This window comes from Spinacia oleracea, chromosome 4 (assembly GCF_020520425.1).
Source record: "Spinacia oleracea cultivar Varoflay chromosome 4, BTI_SOV_V1, whole genome shotgun sequence".
NCBI classification, from domain to species: Eukaryota; Viridiplantae; Streptophyta; class Magnoliopsida; order Caryophyllales; family Amaranthaceae; genus Spinacia; species Spinacia oleracea.
In genome coordinates, this window is record NC_079490.1 from 136,994,665 (window position 1) to 137,015,922 (window position 21,258).

Genomic DNA, 21,258 nt, shown 5'->3' on the forward strand with positions numbered 1-21,258 from the left:
CTCGCACGCGCATGGGCAGCCCTTGTGGCTGCCGTGTGTGTGTGAGTTTGTGCTCATGCGTGATTCCTGAATCTGCAAGAGTCAGTGTATGATTAAATGTCTATTCCTAATTGGATAAATTAATTAAATAGAATTCATGTAGGATTCTAATTCCAATTAATTCGCATCCTACTAGGATTACGATTCCTTTTCCATAACTCTATAAATAAAGGCCTAGGGGTCATAATTTATACACAAGTTTCAAAGTATTCAAAAGTGAGTTTTTGAGAGAAAATCAAACACACATCTTGCTCATAAAGTGCCGAAATTTTCTAGTACCTTAAGGGCGATTCTAGTTGGTCAATCTTAAGGCGGATCCGGACGTGCTGTGGACTATCTACGGAGGGACGACACTTGGAGTCCTAAAAGACTTGTTCTTGTTCGGTTCGGGCGCAGCTAGGGAAGGCACGCAACAAAGAGTATGCATCTAATTATGCTATATGATTATGTGTAAATAATATGTTTCCTGGGTTAATGGTTGTTTCCGCATGATCTATGTAAATGTCATATGTATCATAACCTAACATTAAGTCCTTTCAAAGGCTGGAACTTAATGGCTATTTTGTTCCATAATCAACATACCTAAATTTCTGTTTTCAAACACAGAAAGACTCACATTCAAGAAAAACAAAAAACAATGTTTGTTTGTTTATTTGAATGAAATGGTCAATTACAGGTTGAGTCAATATGCTTGATTAAAACAAACAACTCTTTAAAGAACTTTACTAAGTTCAAATCAACCCCTTGATTTGAGTTCCACTAATCTTTGGCATTGTTGCTTAGACCATATCAACAAGTTAACATTCAAAAGCTCTATTTTTATGGACTTTTGAAAGTTCATTGATTTCTAGATCAATTTAAGACGACTAGTCTTACTTGTTGAAAGTAACAAAAAAATATGAACTATTGTTAGAACGCCTAGACAATAGAGTTCAAAGCTAAAGAAAGGTTTTATGACTTTATTATTTCACATGGATTTGAGTGAATATAGGTTTATTTACTCAAATGTGATATAAGTTGAATCTGTTTAGCTAGTTCAAAGATTCAGAAGTATAAAATCCACTTGGCAAGAAATCATAAAGATCTAGGTTAGATCATGTTAATGATTACTTGAGACCAAATATGATCATCAATGATTGTGTGTTGTAATTTCACAATCTAGCTCCATAAGATATGGCATATCTACGTTGGAATGATCGAAGTCAATTAGTACTTGATTCGATCAATGATGAATCATAAAGACTTTTCCTATAATTTCTAAAACAAAATGCTCAACTACCACCAAACTAAACCAAATTCGTCAAAGTTATTGAAAAGTAATTTCAGAATATCTTTTCATAATATATCTAAAGAGTTCCTAAACTCAGTGGGAGCTTAGTGTTTGTTATTCAACAAACTAAGGCCCCAAGTATAGATATATGTTTCATTGTGATTTATTCAAATGAGACACAAGGGTATTGTTTCTACCACGAATTTTTGAGAACATAATGTTTGTTTGCTCGAAATGATGTCCTTTTGGAGATTCGTTTCCAAAATGACAAGTGGGAGAAAATAGACCTCGAAAGTCTTCGAGGCGAACAACAAACATAGACGGACATTCCGGAGGATTTTCGAAGTTCTTTAGAAAATCCGAACACGTATTCTTTGAGGACTTTAGAAGTGGCTTTAAAGAATAGACATCTCTTAGAAGACTTTACAAGTGCTTCAAGGAGAACAGAATATTCAAAGGACTCTCAAAGTGCCTGTTGATATTCTATTGTTTGATGTTCTATACCCAAGTAGGCATAGAATTCAAGTCACTGAAACTATGAGATTCTTCTATTAGATAGTGAAGAAACATAGAGATCAGGTCAATGAAACTATGAGATTCTTCTATTAAATGGTGAAGAAACCTACAACTTGCAGTCAAACTATTATCATATAGATTAATGAGTTTGTGACTTGTAAGAAAGCTATGACGAAATATAGATTCCCTAAAATGGTTAGAGGCCATATATAGACTATATGTTTAATTGGTTAAAGGCCATAAAACATACTCAATGTTTTGATGACAAAATTGAAATTTTGTTGATTTGCAAGAATAGGTTCACACCTATTGGTTGCAAGTTTGTTTTAAGGATAAAAACCATCAAACATGAAATTGTGTTCACACACAAAGCGAGATTAGTTGCTAAAGGTTACAAGCAAATTCATGGCATGGATTGTGTTGAAACCTCATGCAAAATCGTAGTGCTTAAGTCTATAATTCAAGCAATGATTGCATATTGGTACATATAGCAATTGGATGACAAAACGTATTCCTCAATCAAATGTTGGAATATAATATGTACATGGTATGTCATAGAATTTGTGGATCCAAATAAATGCTTGAAAAGGAAAGCTAGCTTATAAAATCTAAGTACAGATTTAAGCAAGCAATTGGGAATTGGAACTGTATTTTAAGTGAAGCTAATAAGCATTTTAGTTTCATAAAATATACATGATTCTTATAGATATATAAGAAGTTTAGTGGGAGTACATAAAACTTAATTGGTCCTATGTGTATCACACACATATCTCTCTATTGTGAAATAACATTCAAATGCTAAATACTTAGATTTGAGATTATTCATCAATGATGGACCAAGGCGAAACTTAGTACATACTGGGTACTAAGATCTATTTACAAAGATCTTATAATATTGTTTTGGATTAAGTAATGGCATTTACTAAATCAAACACGAAATACTCCATTGGAGATATTCGACCCATGTGAATAAATCTAAGTAAAAGAATGTTTGAACTATGTACAAGCATTTACTAAGTTAAAACATCAAAGGATCTAAGTGAGATTCTTAACCTATATTATATGTCAAAGAATTTAGCTGGATTCAGTATCTACTGAAATTGAATGAGCTAAAGTTACATGAATAGAATTCAATTGGGAATTATTCTGCAAAAGAATTTATCATGTATGATATAATATGAGGATCGCCAAAAACGTATCGTATGACTTTAGGCATGACGAACATATACCAATCTCTATTGATCTAAGTAAAGATCAACTAGATTGAGATCAAGAACACTTATGGTACTTGAAAAGGTACATAGGAATGTTCTTGATTCAAGGAAATAAAGATATGCTAAATATTGATGCTACACGCATAAACACTGGCAAAGGATCAAGCAAGACCCTTTGGAGTTAACCATTGACAAGGACGAGTTAAAGAGCATCGTGTTTCGAAATGGCAACATGGATTGGAGACCATGAGTTGTTGCTTGGGAAATTAAAATATTAATTTCTATGTTCTAAGATACAGCTGGAAAGTCTTCCACATGTCTGTGAACTGCTTGGATAAGTAAATCCAAACAAAGCATCACTAGCAACCTAAACAGTTGAAGTAAAAGTACTTATTGCCTAAAAAGCAATAAAACAGGGTTGTTTATGTTAAAGAGTTCTTCACTGAACTTGGGAAGATCACCTATCTGCTGGCTTGATGGTTCTTCATTGAAAAATGCGTAGAACCACTCTTGAAGCAAGAAAAAGGTCTGCTAACTTGATGGTTCTTCATTAAGAAATGCGTAGAACCACCATTGTAGCGAGAAAGACTAGATCACAAAATAAACATACTCAAAAGATCTTATCATCCTATCTCGAATATCATTCGATGAAAAAGATATTAAGATTGGCAAAGCATGATAACTAAACCTATGCAACAAGTGAGAAAGCAACACTCACATTGTAGCACTGGAAATCAAGCATAGCTTTGAATTCCATGAAATGTTTTAAAGATGGGTTCGAGGCCCATGGTTGTAAAACATTGGGGTTGAACATTTATCATATATGAAATGAATTTTCATATTCCATTTAATCTTGGTTTAGTATTAAATGATGAGTCCCTTCAATTTGACGATATATTCAAGATAGACTGTCAGGACCAGTCCTGTGACTAAGAAATGTCTATCAAGTGAACTTGAATGTCAAAAGTTGAAAATGGTCCCTAGTCGGAGTTTTCTATAAAATTGGACGCATAGAAAACGTTAGACGATTAGAATGCAAGATGACTAGTAGTTCTGTTTCTTGAACTATGTGGACATGGCAATGTCATAATCATTTGCATAGATACTTACTTTGGGAAGACTAGTATCGGACAAGACCTATGAAACTTTACTGTAAGAGATGAAAATCTGTCATAAGTAAATTTCATTAAAATTATTAGACACTAAATCCTCAATACCTGAGTGATTTGAGATTACTTGTTTGAGAACTGGTTACTTTGACGTTGACCAACCGTCGCACCGTAAAAGGAGGCTATAAAGGCAACGCTCAGGTAATCACCTATCAAACGAAGTCTAATCTCAAGATCGCAAGATTGGGATTGTCCTCCCATAAATCGGGATGAGATGCTTAAAAGTTGTACAAGGCCACTCGGAGAGCTAGAAACTGTGAAATGCATGGCCGTGCTCGGATGAATCATAGGCTATGATTATCTGTTTATTTGATCAGTTGAACTCTGAAACCGAGGAACACCTCTGGACATAATAAGGATGACAACTCTTACCTTATGTTCAAGAGCAAGCATCGAGCGACAAAGGAATTAGGAAATGCACACTTGTCCCTAAGGACAAGTGGGAGACTGAAGGAAATAATGCCCTTGGTCCAAGTATGCATTCTATGTTAAGTCTAATAAATGCGGTTCAGTATTAATTAACAAGTTAATAATTCAGTGAGATCAAGTGAACTGAATGCCTAGCTAGAGGCCGCTTCAGTTCAAGTGGAATTAATGATATTAATCCACAGCTTACTCTTGACTGAACCCGTAGGGTCACACAAATAGTACGTAAACGGATCAAGTATTTAATGGCATTAGATACTCCATCTATGGATATTCGGAATCGACGGATCTTGGTTTCAGTGGGAGCTGAGATCGTCACAGGCAAGAAATGAATACTCCGGAAACGATGATATTGCCGGAAACGGAAATATGGATCGTATCGGAAATATAAATATTATCCAAGTCGTAGATGTTGCCGGAAACGGAAACATGGTACGTATCGGAAAATATTATCGGAAATGGAAATATTGCCAGAATCGGAAATATTGCCGGAAACGGAAATATTGTCAGAATCGGAAATATTATCGGAATCGGAAAATAATTCCGGAAACGGAAATATTAAATATTTGTTCGAAACGGAAATTGATTCCGGAATCGGAAATATTAAATATTGTTCGTATCGGAAATGAATTCCGGAATCGGGAATTTAATCGGAAGCGTATCGTACGAATTAGCATCGGACGAGGCCCGCTAGACGAAGGCCCAGCACGAAGCCAGGCCGTCGCCCAGCGAGCCAACGCACACCAGCGCACGCCAAGCCTCGACCAGGCCCAGCGCAAGGCCAGGCCCAGCCAAGGCCTTGGGCGCGCGCGCGCGGAGCGCAGCAATGGGCCGAGCGCTGTGCGCCTAGCGTGGGCCGCAAGGCTTGCGCGGGTGTACGGTGCTCGTGCATTGCTTGTGCGGGAATCCTGAAGCAATCAGGATTCGAAGTGTGATTAAATCCTAAAACTATTAGATAATGATTATTTAATTAGAGTCCTAGTAGGGTTATAATTAAATAAATTAGTATCCTAATAGGATTCCAAAACCCTTTCCATAACTCTATAAATACGTGCCTAGGGTCACATATTTTAAGAGATTAATACAAGTATTCAAAGTGAGTTTTGAGAGAAAAATTCAGCCATATTTCTTACCTAAGAGTGCCGAAAATTCTAGTACCTTAAGGGCGACTCTAGTTGGTCAATCTTAAGGCGGATCCGGACGTGCTGTGGACTATCTACGGAGGGACGACACTTGGAGTCCTAAAAGACTTGTTCTTGTTCGGTTCGGGCGCAGCTAGGGAAGGCACGCAACAAAGAGTATGCATCTAAATTATGCTATATGATTATGTGTAAATAATATGTATTCCTGGCTTAATGGTTGTTTCCGCATGATTTATGAATTGTCATATGTATCATAACCTAACAGTGGTATCACGAGCCCCTTATTATTTTCATAATCTAAATTGCATGAACATGGTTAAATATTACAAATTTGCATGAATTAAAAGGGGTGATTAATTTTCGTAATTGTTAATTAATTGCAAATTGCGTTTATTTAATTATACGTACGCAGTTTTTCGGCAGTTTCTTCGTTACTCATCCAAATCGAGTGATTTTTGTGTCAAATCCGCATGTAAAAGGCATTCTAAAATTTTGACAAAAAAAATGTTTTTCTGCCGAATCCAGAATTCTCAAATTCGAAGCCTAACTATGACTTTTCGAAGGTTTTAGTTTTTCGAATGCAAAATTTCGTAAATTTAAGATGTTAAATTAAATATTTGCGATTCTTGTTGATAAATCTTGAATTTTTGATTGACCTACTGTATATGTTTAACAAGTTTGAATGCCTAGCCTTGTTAATTATGCAATCTAATTTGTAATTATGATTAATTTGTTGAAAATTAGAATAATTTAGAATTAATTTGATTTTCATAATTAATTATAATTTAATTAGAAACCTATGATTAAAAACCACCATAAAAATTGTAAATTTATGATAAATTTTAAATTTTTATGACCTAGGCTTGAATCCATAATAATCGGAAATCAATTGAATAATAAATTTTCGATTTTTCGCCCTAAAATTATGAAATTAATATTATTTATTAATTTGTCATTAATTTTAAATATAAATTTTAAATTTTTTATGCGATTCGTTCATATAACTTGCACGCACAAAGCAATGGACGCTTCGTGTTACCCTTAAGGGGTGTTGTATAGTGCGGGCATGCGACGACGAGCAAGGGAGCTCGTCGCCCGTGCGGCACGAATGCAATGAGCAGGGGCATGGTGCACGAGCACAAGGCAGTGGCCCTGCCTTGTGTCGTGGGCCACGAGCTATGGACGAATGGGCATGGGCGAAGACAAGGCACGGCAGTCGCGTGTGGGCAGCAAGCGAGCTGCGCCACAACGCGCACTGCCTCGCGCAAGCGCGCGCAGCCTCGCGCGCAGCGAGCGCAAGCTCGCGTGCCACGAGCGCTGCGCCCAGCGTCGATCGCGCGCAGCGAGAAATTGCTCGCGCACAGCGAGCGATGGCTCGCGCACAGCGAGCGATGGCTCGCGCACAGCGAGCGATGGCTCGCGTGCATCGAGCGCTGGAGCGCGCGCAGCGAGCGCTGGCGAGCGCGCACAGCGAGCGATGGCTCGCGTGCATCGAGCGCTGGCGCGCGCGCAGCGAGCACCACTTGTGCGATGGCTTGCGATGGAAGATGCAGCAGCTATGCGACGAGCGCATGGGCTGCGCGCACATGGCCAGCGATGGCTGCGTGCGTGTGGCCCATGGGCGTGCGATGCGTAGGGTGTTTGCGTTGCGATTAGATCGTTTTGAATGTTTAATTTGAAATTTTTCAGTTTACGTAATTTTAATTAATTTTAAAATTAATAATTTAAATTATTTTCTTGGATTTTAATTTTGAATATTGTAATTATAATAAATTTTATTTATTCTAATTATTTTACTAAAATTAAAATCATGAATTAATTTAAATACGACTGAAATTAAATTAAACTTTTTGGATTCAATTATAAATTCATATGAGCTTTAAATTTTAATTAAATTTGTATGTTTCCGGTTAGACTAGAAATACATTTTTATGTTTAAAATTAGTAAAGCATATAAATTTATTGGTTTAAGTGGGAGCCCTTTTTAGTCATAAACTCTTGATTAGGTCTACAAATCCTTAAGGTTAAAACAACTTGATTAGAATTAATAAGGACTGAATAATTGGTAGATTATTGGTGCCCTTGATTAATTGCTGCAAATGTTTACGTGATGCATAATGTGTTATACTAACCAGCTATGTGGGCCATTCATGATAATGAATGGGTGAATGGTATATATTGTATATGTACTGTTTTGCAGGTTATGAAGTGACTAGTATGGCCCAAATAGGATAGAAAATATGGTCTGCGTACCATTAATTTGAATATAATTGGTCTAAAGTACCAAAGTCGTTTTTCAATTCAAATATGGTCTGCGTACCATCAAATAGTTGTAATTAGTTTTAATTATAGCTTATCCTATTTGAAGAAAATGGTGCCTCCCACGGAGATTTTCAAGACGGACTTTGAAGTTAAAGCTTCAAGATGAAGTCGGGCCATACTAGATCACATTTATCTTATGCATGTTTTAAGTTATTTATTGCTTTTAAATATGTCTTAAAATGCATGAGATCAAAAGCTTGATTATGTTGCATGATTAAGGATTTTAGTTCACTTAAAATCTAACCAACATAGTAAGAGCCTTAAGTTCCAAACTTAAAAATTGAGTTAAAAGGTGCCATGCCAAAATATACACTTGCTTGGATATCCTTTACATCAATCTAGTAATAGTTTTCGCTCAGCGAGGTGTTACTTATTGGTCCTAAAGGGGCAAGGTACACAAATAATTGTGAGTACATGTTAGTTTTGGTGAAACTCAACGATATAAGTAAGGAGTCCTTTTATGTCGTGGCAAAATCGATAGGTTTACCTAATAAGTTCTTAGACGTACCTATCAACCAAGAATAGTTTCTAGACTATTAGCAAAAGGCTTTTGCTTACCTAAAATGTTTTAGAATTGAGTCGACAAACTGTGCTTAATTCTTCAATGATTTTAGGATCTTGGAATCATTTTATTCACACCTGCCGGAACAATAAATTCGAATAAAATGCTAATAATTTGTTAAAATTGCATGATTGCTTTAATTTTCAAGTTATTACTCGTGATAAATGTTTAGTCTTTGCATGCTTCAATGTATGTCTTAATTATTGTTTATAATTAAATATCTTGCACTGCAGTAAATCCTTTTAGAAAGGTAACAGTAAATTTCCTCGATTGGTAATGAATCCAAGAACGATTCACGGAAATGAGAGAAAGTGAGCAATTTAAAATGTACGTTTCTTATAGCGACTTTTATGGTTGTTTTCGAACATCAAAATCGAATGGCAAACCAATTGGTGCTTGTGAATTCAAAATACACTGTAGTTTTGAGATCATAAAGCATTGAGTCTAATACGCTCAGCTTTACCAATGGTTAACAACCTAATATCTTTGTCCATTTAATTCTCGAATGAGTCTAGTCCCTAGACATTCGAATAGATCGATGCTTAGAGAACTTTAGAAGCTTCTGGTAAGATCATCTAGTTGAAACTTAATATTCAACATAAATTAAATGGTAAGAACCTTGTTGTGGTGACATTGGACATGTCTAACAAAGTATAAAAGTCAACACTAAAGAATTCAATTCTTAAGACTATAAGAAAGGGTACAAGAAATAGGAAAACGAGGAACAAATGAAAGGAATTTACGATTCCGTTTCTACCTATAAGTTTATGTTTAAAGAGAAGTGACCTAGCAATCAAACTTCCTTGGTATCATATACCGCTTGAGGTTCTTACTTCGGTAATAACTCAAACAATGGAAGCTAGGATACACTAATGACCTACAAGTGGGAAATGAAGCATGGCAATGCTACATTAGTTGTAGGGTCATCTAGTTTGTTTTAAGTCCTTTCAAAGGCTGGAACTTAATGGCTATTTTGTTCCATAATCAACATACCTAAATTTCTGTTTTCAAACACAGAAAGACTCACATTCAAGAAAAACAAAAAACAATGTTTGTTTGTTTATTTGAATGAAATGGTCAATTACAGGTTGAGTCAATATGCTTGATTAAAACAAACAACTCTTTAAAGAACTTTACTAGGTTCAAATCAACCCCTTGATTTGAGTTCCACTAATCTTTGGCATTGTTGCTTAGACCATATCAACAAGTTAACATTCAAAAGCTCTATTTTTATGGACTTTTGAAAGTTCATTGATTTCTAGATCAATTTAAGACGACTAGTCTTACTTGTTGAAAGTAACAAAAAAATATGAACTATTGTTAGAACGCCTAGACAATAGAGTTCAAAGCTAAAGAAAGGTTTTATGACTTTATTATTTCACATGGATTTGAGTGAATATAGGTTTATTTACTCAAATGTGATATAAGTTGAATCTGTTTAGCTAGTTCAAAGATTCAGAAGTATAAAATCCACTTGGCAAGAAATCATAAAGATCTAGGTTAGATCATGTTAATGATTACTTGAGACCAAATATGATCATCAATGATTGTGTGTTGTAATTTCACAATCTAGCTCCATAAGATATGGCATATCTACGTTGGAATGATCGAAGTCAATTAGTACTTGATTCGATCAATGATGATGTTAGGTTATGATACATATGACAATTCATAAATCATGCGGAAAAAACCATAAACCCAGGAAAACATATTATTTACACATAATCATTTAGCATAGATTAGATGCATACTCTTTGTTGCGTGCCTTCCCTAGCTGCGCCCGAACCGAACAAGAACAAGTCTTTAGGACTCCAAGTGTCGTCCCTCCGTAGATAGTCCACAGCACGTCCGGATCCGCCTTAAGATTGACCAACTAGAATCGCCCTTAAGGTACTAGAATTTTCGGCACTTTTGAGCAAGATGTGTGGCTGAATTTTTCTCTCAAAAACTCACTTTGAATACTTTTGAAACTCGTGTTATAAATTGTGAGCCCTAGCCTCATATTTATAGCGGTATGGAAAGGGAATCGAAATCCTATTCAGATACAAATTAATTAAACCTAGAATCCTACAAGAACTCTAATTTAATTAATTTATCAAATAGAATTAGGAATTTAATCATTAACCGAACTCTGCATGTTTTAGGAAACGTGCACGAACACAAACACTTGCACACACACGCACGGCAGCCACGATGGGCCCCATGCGTGCGCGCGAGCAGCAGCCCACTCAGCGCCCGCGCGCGCTGCGCGCTGCGCGTGCTGTGCGCGCTGTGCGCTGCGCGTGCTGTGCGCGCTGTGCGCGCTGCGCGCAGCCTGCTGGGCCTGGCCTTGTGCTGGGCCTGGCGTTGCTGTTTGTGCGGCGCGCTTGGCTTGCTGGGCGATGGCCTGGCTTCATGCTGGGCCTCGTCCGGCAGGCCTCGTCCGATGCTTATTCGTACGATGCGCTTCCGATTAAATTTTCCGATTCCGGAATTCATTTCCGATACGAACAATATTTAATATTTCCGATTCCGGAATTAATTTCCGTTTCGAACAAATATTTAATATTTCCGTTTCCGGAATTATTTTCCGATTCCGGTAATATTTCCGATTCTGACAATATTTCCGTTTCCGGCAATATTTCCGATTCTGGCAATATTTCCGTTTCCGATAATATTTTCCGACACGTACCATGTTTCCGTTTCCGGCAACATCTACGACTTGGATAATATTTATATTTCCGATACGATCCATATTTCCGTTTCCGGTAATATCATCGTTTCCGGAGTATTCATTTCTTGCCTGTGACGATCTCAGCTCCCACTGAAACCAAGATCCGTCGATTCCGAATATCCATAGATAGAGTATTTAATGCCATTAAATACTTGATCCGTTTACGTACTATTTGTGTGACCCTACGGGTTCAGTCAAGAGTAAGCTGTGGATTAATATCATTAATTCCACTTGAACTGAAGCGGCCTCTAGCTAGGCATTCAGCTCACTTGATCTCACTGAATTATTAACTTGTTAATTAATACTGAACCGCATTTATTAGACTTATCATAGAATGCATACTTGGACCAAGGGCATTATTTCCTTCAGTCTCCCACTTGTCCTTAGGGACAAGTGTGCATTTCCTAATTCCTTTGTCGCTCGATGCTTACTCTTGAACATAAGGTAAGAGTTGTCATCCTTATTATGTCCAGAGGTGTTCCTCGGTTTCAGAGTTCAACTGATCAAATAAACAGATAATCATAGCCTATGATTCATCCGAGCACGGCCATGCATTTCACAGTTTCTAGCTCTCCGAGTGGCCTTGTACAACTTTTAAGCATCTCATCCCGATTTATGGGAGGACAATCCCAATCTTGCGATCTTGAGATTAGACTTCGTTTGATAGGTGATTACCTGAGCGTTGCCTTTATAGCCTCCTTTTACGGTGCGACGGTTGGTCAACGTCAAAGCAACCAGTTCTCAAACAAGTAATCTCAAATCACTCAGGTATTGAGGATTTAGTGTCTAATAATTTAATGAAATTTACTTATGACAGACTTTCATCTCTTACAGTAAAGTTTCATAGGTCTCGTCCGATACTAGTCTTCCCAAAGTAAGTATCTATGCAAATGATTATGACATTGCCATGTCCACATAGTTCAAGAAACAGAACTACTAGTCATCTTGCATTCTAATCGTCTAGCGTTTTCTATGCGTCCAATTTTATAGAAAACTCCGATTAGGGACCATTTTCAACCTTTGACATTCAAGTTCACTTGATAGACATTTCTTAGTCACAGGACTGGTCCTGACAGTCTATCTTGAATATATCGTCAAATTGAAGGGACTCATCATTTAATAAACCACAAATTAAATGGAAAAATGAATTCTTTTCATTTATTGTGAATGATTAACCGATAATGTTTTACAAAGATTTAAACTCTAAAACTTTAAAACATTAAACAGAGACATCAAAGCCATTCTCCAATATGCTTGATTCCCATAGCTGCAGTGTGCGAGTTGTGCTTCGCCTGCGGCAGAGGTTTAGTTAATGGATCTGATATGTTGTCATCAGTTCCAATTTTGCTTATCTCGACTTCTTTTCTTTCAACGAACTCTCGTAGAAGGTGAAATCTACGAAGTACATGCTTGACTCTCTGGTGGTGTCTAGGCTCTTTTGCCTGTGCAATAGCTCCGTTATTATCACAATACAGGGCTATTGGTCCTTTAATGGAGGGGACTACACCAAGTTCTCCTATGAACTTCCTTAGCCATATAGCTTCCTTTGCTGCTTCATGTGCAGCAATGTACTCCGCTTCAGTTGTAGAATCCGCAATGGTGCTTTGCTTAGCACTTTTCCAGCTTACTGCTCCTCCGTTGAGGCAGAAGACAAACCCAGACTGTGATCTGAAATCATCTTTGTCGGTTTGGAAACTTGCGTCCGTATAGCCTTTAACAATTAATTCATCATCTCCACCATAGACCAGGAAGTCATCTTTGCGCCTTTTCAGGTACTTCAGAATATTCTTGGCAGCAGTCCAATGCGCCTCTCCTGGGTCTGACTGGTATCTGCTCGTAGCACTGAGTGCGTACGCAACATCCGGGCGTGTACATATCATAGCATACATTATTGAACCAATCAATGATGCATATGGAATCCCATTCATTCGTCTACGCTCATCAAGTGTTTTTGGGCACTGAGTCTTGCTTAGAGTCATTCCTTGAGACATGGGTAGGTAGCCTCGCTTGGAGTCCGCCATCTTGAACCTATCAAGCACCTTATTGATATAAGTGCTTTGACTAAGTCCAATCATCTTTTTAGATCTATCTCTGTAAATCTTGATGCCCAATATGTACTGTGCTTCTCCTAGATCCTTCATCGAAAAACATTTCCCAAGCCAAATCTTGACAGAGTTCAACATAGGAATGTCATTTCCGATAAGCAATATGTCGTCGACATATAATACTAGGAAAGCAATTTTGCTCCCACTGACCTTCTTGTATACACAAGATTCGTCCGCGTTCTTGATGAAACCAAAGTCACTGACTACTTCATCAAAACGTATATTCCAGCTCCTGGATGCCTGCTTCAATCCGTAGATTGACTTCTTTAGCTTGCATACCTTTTTAGCATTCTTTGGATCCTCAAAACCTTCAGGCTGTGTCATAAACACAGTTTCTGTTAAAACGCCGTTTAAGAAAGCAGTTTTGACATCCATCTGCCATATTTCGTAATCGTAATATGCAGCGATTGCTAACATTATCCGAATAGACTTTAGCATTGCAACTGGTGAAAAGGTTTCATCGTAATCCACACCGTGGACTTGCCTGTAACCTTTTGCGACCAATCTAGCTTTGAAAACTTCAAGTTTCCCATCCTTGTCCTTTTTCAGTTTGAAAACCCATTTGCTTCCAATGGCTTGGTAGCCATCTGGCAAATCGACCAAATCCCATACTTGGTTTTCAGACATGGAGTCTAATTCAGATTGCATGGCTTCTTGCCATTGCTTGGAGCTAGGGCTCGTCATAGCTTGCTTGTAAGTCGCAGGTTCATCACTTTCAAGTAATAGAACGTCATAGCTCTCGTTCGTCAAAATACCTAAGTATCTTTCCGGTTGAGATCTATATCTTTGCGATCTACGCGGGGTAACATTTCTAGATTGACCATGATTCTCACCAGATTCTTCTAAAGATCTCTGAGTTTCATCCTGAATGTCATCTTGAGCATTCTCTAGAGTTTGTTGTTCGACTCGAATTTCTTCGAGGTCTACTTTTCTCCCACTTGTCATTTTGGAAATGTGATCCTTCTCCAAAAAGACACCATCTCGAGCAACAAACACTTTGTTCTCAGATGTATTGTAGAAGTAATACCCCTTTGTTTCCTTTGGATAGCCCACAAGGATACATTTGTCAGATTTTGGATGAAGTTTGTCTGAAATTAATCGTTTGACGTATACTTCACATCCCCAAATCTTAAGAAAAGACACATTTGGAGGCTTTCCAAACCATAATTCGTATGGAGTCTTTTCGACAGCTTTAGACGGAGCTCTATTTATAGTGAGTGCAGCTGTATTTAGTGCATGTCCCCAAAATTCTAATGGAAGTTCGGCCTGACCCATCATTGACCTGACCATGTCTAGCAAGGTTCTGTTCCTCCGTTCTGACACACCGTTCCATTGTGGTGTTCCAGGAGGAGTCAATTCTGATAGAATTCCACATTCTTTCAGATGGTCATCAAATTCATAGCTCAGATATTCACCGCCTCTATCAGACCGCAGTGCCTTAATCTTCTTGCCTAATTGATTCTCTACTTCACTCTGAAATTCCTTGAATTTGTCAAAGGATTCAGACTTATGCTTCATTAGGTAGACATAACCATACCTACTGAAGTCATCAGTGAAAGTGATAAAGTAGCTGAAACCACCTCTAGCATTTGTACTCATTGGTCCACATACATCTGTATGGATTAAACCCAATAGTTCATTTGCTCTTTCTCCAACTTTAGAGAAAGGTTGCTTTGTCATTTTGCCAAGTAAACATGATTCGCATTTACCATAATCCTCTAAGTCAAATGGTTCTAGAATTCCTTCTCTTTGAAGTCTTTCTAAGCGTTTCAAGTTTATATGGCCTAATCGACAATGCCACAGATAGGTGAGATCTGAATCATCCTTTTTGGCCCTTTTGGTATTTATGTTATATACTTGTTTGTCGTGATCTAATAAATAAAGTCCATTGACTAATCTAGCAGATCCATAAAACATCTCTTTAAAATAAAACGAACAACTATTGTCTTTTATTATAAAGGAAAATCCCTTAGCATCTAAGCAAGAAACTGAAATGATGTTTTTAGTAAGACTTGGAACATGGAAACATTCTTCCAGTTCCAAAACTAGCCCGGAGGGCAACGACAAATAGTAAGTTCCTACAGCTAATGCAGCAATCCGTGCTCCATTTCCCACTCGTAGGTCGACTTCACCCTTGCTTAACTTTCTACTTCTTCTTAGTCCCTGTGGATTGGAACATAAGTGTGAGCCACAACCTGTATCTAATACCCAAGAAGTTGAATTAGCAAGTATACAGTCTATAACGAAAATACCTGAAGATGGAACGACTGTTCCGTTCTTCTGATCTTCCTTTAGCTTCAAGCAATCTCTCTTCCAATGCCCCTTCTTCTTGCAGTAGAAGCATTCGGATTCAGAAGTGGGTTGACTGACCTTTCTCTTTGCAGATTTGGCGCCAGTTTGCTTAGTTGGGCTGGCTTTGTTGCCACCTTTCTTAGCATTCCTCTTCTTTCCAGATTTCTTGAACTTGCCCCCACGCACCATAAGCACATCCTGCTTATCACTTTTGAGCGTCTTTTCAGCGGTCTTCAGCATACCGTGAAGCTCAGTGAGCGTTTTGTCCAGACTATTCATACTGTAGTTCAGTTTGAACTGATCATACCCGCTATGAAGAGAATGGAGGATGGTGTCTATAGCCATTTCCTGAGAAAATTGCTGATCCAGCCGATCATATTCTCAATGAGTCCAATCATTTTGAGAACATGTGGACTTACGGGCTCGCCTTTCTTAAGCTTGGTCTCAAGAATTTGCCTATGAGTCTCGAATCTTTCGACTCGAGCCAGATCTTGGAACATGTTCTTCAACTCACTAATGATTGTGAAAGCATCTGAGTTGATGAACGTTTTCTGCAGATCCGCACTCATGGTGGCGAGCATTAGACATTTCACATCCTTGTTGGCATCAATCCAACGATTGAGGGCTGCCTGAGTGACCCCGTCGCCTGCAGCTTCGGGCATCGCCTCATCTAGGACATACTCCTTTTCTTCCTGCATAAGAACTATTTGCAAGTTCCTTTGCCAGTCAAGGAAGTTTTTCCCGTTCAACTTCTCCTTTTCGAGAATTGATCGAATGTTGAATGAATTGTTGTTTTCCATATTAAAAACTACAATTGAAAAGAATAAACAAATAAATAACCATTCACAGTTTCTCTTAATAAACTTAAATTCTAGCATACATGCATAATTCAATGTTTATTAAGCATTTTATTCAAATTATGTGTTCCGGCAGGTGTGAATAAAATGATTCCAAGATCCTAAAATCATTGAAGAACTAAGCACAGTTTGTCGACTTAATCCTAGAACATCTTAGGTAAGCAAAAGCCTTTTGCTAATAGTCTAGAAACTATTCTTGGTTGATAGGTACGTCTAAGAACTTATTAGGTAAACCTATCGAATTTGCCACGACATAAAAGGACTCCTTACTTATATCGTTGAGTTTCACCAAAACTAACATGTACTCACAATTATTTGTGTACCTAGCCCCTTTAGGACCAATAAGTAACACCTCGCTAAGCGAAAACTATTACTAGATTGATGTAAAGGATATCCAAGCAAGTGTATATTTTGGCATGGCACCTTTTAACTCAATTTTTAAGTTTGGAACTTAAGGCTCTTACTATGTTGGTTAGATTTTAAGTGAACTAAAATCCTTAATCATGCAACATAATCAAGCTTTTGATCTCATGCATTTTAAGACATATTTAAAACAATAAATAACTTAAAACATGCATAAGATATTTGTGATCTAGTATGGCCCGACTTCATCTTGAAGCTTTGACTTCAAAGTCCGTCTTGAAAATCTCCGTGGGAGGCACCATTTTCTTCAAATAGGATAAGCTATAACTAATTACAACTATTTGATGGTTCGCAGACCATATTTGAATTGAAAAATAACTTTGGTACTTTAGACCAATTACATTCAAATTAATGGTACGCAGACCATATTTTCTATCCTATTTGGGCCATACTAGTCACTTCATAACCTGCAAAACAGTACATATACAATATATACCATTCACCCATTCATTATCATGAATGGCCCACATAGCTGGTTAGTAAAACACATTATGCATCACGTAAACATTTGCAGCAATTAATCAAGGGCACCAATAATCTACCAATTATTCAGTCCTTATTAATTCTAATCAAGTTGTTTTAACCTTAAGGATTTGTAGACCTAATCAAGAGTTTATGACTAAAAAGCGCTCCCACTTAAACCAATAAATTCATATGCTTTACCAATTTTAAACATAAAAATGTATTTCTAGTCTAACCGGAAACATACAAATTTAATTAAAATTTAAAGCTCATATAAATTTATAATTGAATCCAAAAAGTTTAATTTAATTTCAGTCGCATTTAAATTAATTCATGATTTTAATTTTAGTAAAATAATTAGAATAAATAACATTTATTATAATTATAATATTCAAAATTAAAATCCAAGAAAATAATTTAAATTATTAATTTTAAAATTAATTAAAATTACGTGAACTGAAATTTTCAAATTAAACATTCAAAACGATCTAATCGTAACGCAAACACCCTACGCGTTGCACGCCCATGGGCCGCACGCACACAGCCATTGCTGGCCATGTGCGCGCAGCCCATGCGCTCGTCGCATAGCTGCTGCATCCCTATCGCAAGCCTCCGCACGCATTGGTGCTCGCTGCGCGCGCCAGCGCTCATCGCACGCGGGCTATCGCTCGCAGTGCGCGCGCGACATCGCTCGCTGGGCGCGCGACATCGCTCGCTGGGCGCGCGAGCCATCGCTCGCTGGGCGCCGCGAGCCATCGCTCGCTGGGCGCGCGACATCGCTCGCTGGGCGGGCGACATCGCTCGCTGTGCGCGCGAGCAATGCTAGGCGCAGCGCTCGTGGCACGCGAGCTTGCGCTCGCTGCGCGCGAGGCTGCGCGCTCTTGTGCGAGGCAGCGCGCGTTGTGGCGCAGCTCGCTTGCTGCCCACACGCGACTGCCTTGGCTCGCCCTACGCCCATGCCCATTCGTCCATTGGTCGTGGCACACGACACAAGGCAGGGCTGCTGCCTTGTGCTCGTGCACTACGCCCTTGCTCATTGCATTCGTGTCGCATGGGCGACGAGCTCCCTTGCTCGTCGTCGCATGCCCGCATTATACAACACCCCTTAAGGGTAACACGAAGCGTCCATTGCTTCGTGCGTGCAAGTTATATGAACGAATCGCATAAAAATTTAAAATTTATATTTAAAATTAATGACAAAATAATATTAATTTCATAATTTTAGGGCGAAAAATCGAAAATTTATTATCCAATTGATTTCCGATTGATATGGATTCAAGTCTAGGTCATAAAAATTTAAAATTTATCGTAAATTTACAATTTTTATGGTGGTTTTTAATCATAGGTTTCTAATTAAATTACAATTAATTATGAAAATCAAATTAATTCTAAATTATTCTAATTTTCAACAAATTAATCATAATTACAAATTAGATTGCATAATTAACAAGACTAGGCATTCAAACTTGTTAAACATATGCAGTAGGTCAATCAAAAATTCAAGATTTATCAACAAGAATCGCAAATATTTAATTTAACATCTTAAATTTACGAAATTTTGCATTCGAAAAACTAAAACCTTCGAAAAGTCATAGTTAGGCTTCGAATTTGAGAATTCTGGGTTCGGCAGAAAAAAACTATTTTTGTCAAAATTTTAGAATGCCTTTTACATGCGGAATTGACACAAAAATCACTCAATTCGGATGAGTAACGAAGAAACTGCCGAAAAACTGCGTACGTATAATTAAATAAACGCAATTTGCAATTAATTAACAATTACGAAAATTAATCACCCCTTTTAATTCTTGCAAATTTGTAATATTTAACCATGTTCATGCAATTTAGATTATGAAAATAATAAGGGGCTCGTGATACCACTGTTAGGTTATGATACATATGACAATTCATAAATCATGCGGAAAAAACCATAAACCCAGGAAAACATATTATTTACACATAATCATTTAGCATAGATTAGATGCATACTCTTTGTTGCGTGCCTTCCCTAGCTGCGCCCGAACCGAACAAGAACAAGTCTTTAGGACTCCAAGTGTCGTCCCTCCGTAGATAGTCCACAGCACGTCCGGATCCGCCTTAAGATTGACCAACTAGAATCGCCCTTAAGGTACTAGAATTTTCGGCACTTTTGAGCAAGATGTGTGGCTGAATTTTTCTCTCAAAAACTCACTTTGAATACTTTTGAAACTCGTGTTATAAATTGTGAGCCCTAGCCTCATATTTATAGCGGTATGGAAAGGGAATCGAAATCCTATTCAGATACAAATTAATTAAACCTAGAATCCTACAAGAACTCTAATTTAATTAATTTATCAAATAGAATTAGGAATTTAATCATTAACCGAACTCTGCATGTTTTAGGAAACGTGCACGAACACAAACACTTGCACACACACGCACGGCAGCCACGATGGGCCCCATGCGTGCGCGCGAGCAGCAGCCCACTCAGCGCCCGCGCGCGCTGCGCGCTGCGCGTGCTGTGCGCGCTGTGCGATGTGCGCGCTGTGCGCTGCGCGTGCTGTGCGCGCTGCGCGCAGCCTGCTGGGCCTGGCCTTGTGCTGGGCCTGGCGTTGCTGTTTGTGCGGCGCGCTTGGCTTGCTGGGCGATGGCCTGGCTTCATGCTGGGCCTCGTCCGGCAGGCCTCGTCCGATGCTTATTCGTACGATGCGCTTCCGATTAAATTTTCCGATTCCGGAATTCATTTCCGATACGAACAATATTTAATATTTCCGATTCCGAAATTAATTTCCGTTTCGAACAAATATTTAATATTTCCGTTTCGAACAAATATTTAATATTTCCGTTTCCGGAATTATTTTCCGATTCCGGTAATATTTCCGATTCTAACAATATTTCCGTTTCCGGCAATATTTCCGATTCTGGCAATATTTCCATTTCCGATAATATTTTCCGACACGTACCATGTTTCCGTTTCCGGCAACATCTACGACTTGGATAATATTTATATTTCCGATACGATCCATATTTCCGTTTCCGGTAATATCATCGTTTCCGGAGTATTCATTTCTTGCCTGTGACGATCTCAGCTCCCACTGAAACCAAGATCCGTCGATTCCGAATATCCATAGATAGAGTATTTAATGCCATTAAATACTTGATCCGTTTACGTACTATTTGTGTGACCCTACGGGTTCAGTCAAGAGTAAGCTGTGGATTAATATCATTAATTCCACTTGAACTGAAGCGGCCTCTAGCTAGGCATTCAGCTCACTTGATCTCACTGAATTATTAACTTGTTAATTAATACTGAACCGCATTTATTAGACTTATCATAGAATGCATACTTGGACCAAGGGCATTATTTCCTTCAGATGAATCATAAAGACTTTTCCTATAATTTCTAAAACAAAATGCTCAACTACCACCAAACTAAACCAAATTCGTCAAAGCTATTGAAAAGTAATTTCAGAATATCTTTTCATAATATATCTAAAGAGTTCCTAAACTCAGTGGGAGCTTAGTGTTTGTTATTCAACAAACTAAGGCCCCAAGTATAGATATATGTTTCATTGTGATTTATTCAAATGAGACACAAGGGTATTGTTTCTACCACGAATTTTTGAGAACATAATGTTTGTTTGCTCGAAATGATGTCCTTTTGGAGATTCGTTTCCAAAATGACAAGTGGGAGAAAATAGACCTCGAAAGTCTTCGAGGCGAACAACAAATATAGACGGACATTCCGGAGGATTTTCGAAGTTCTTTAG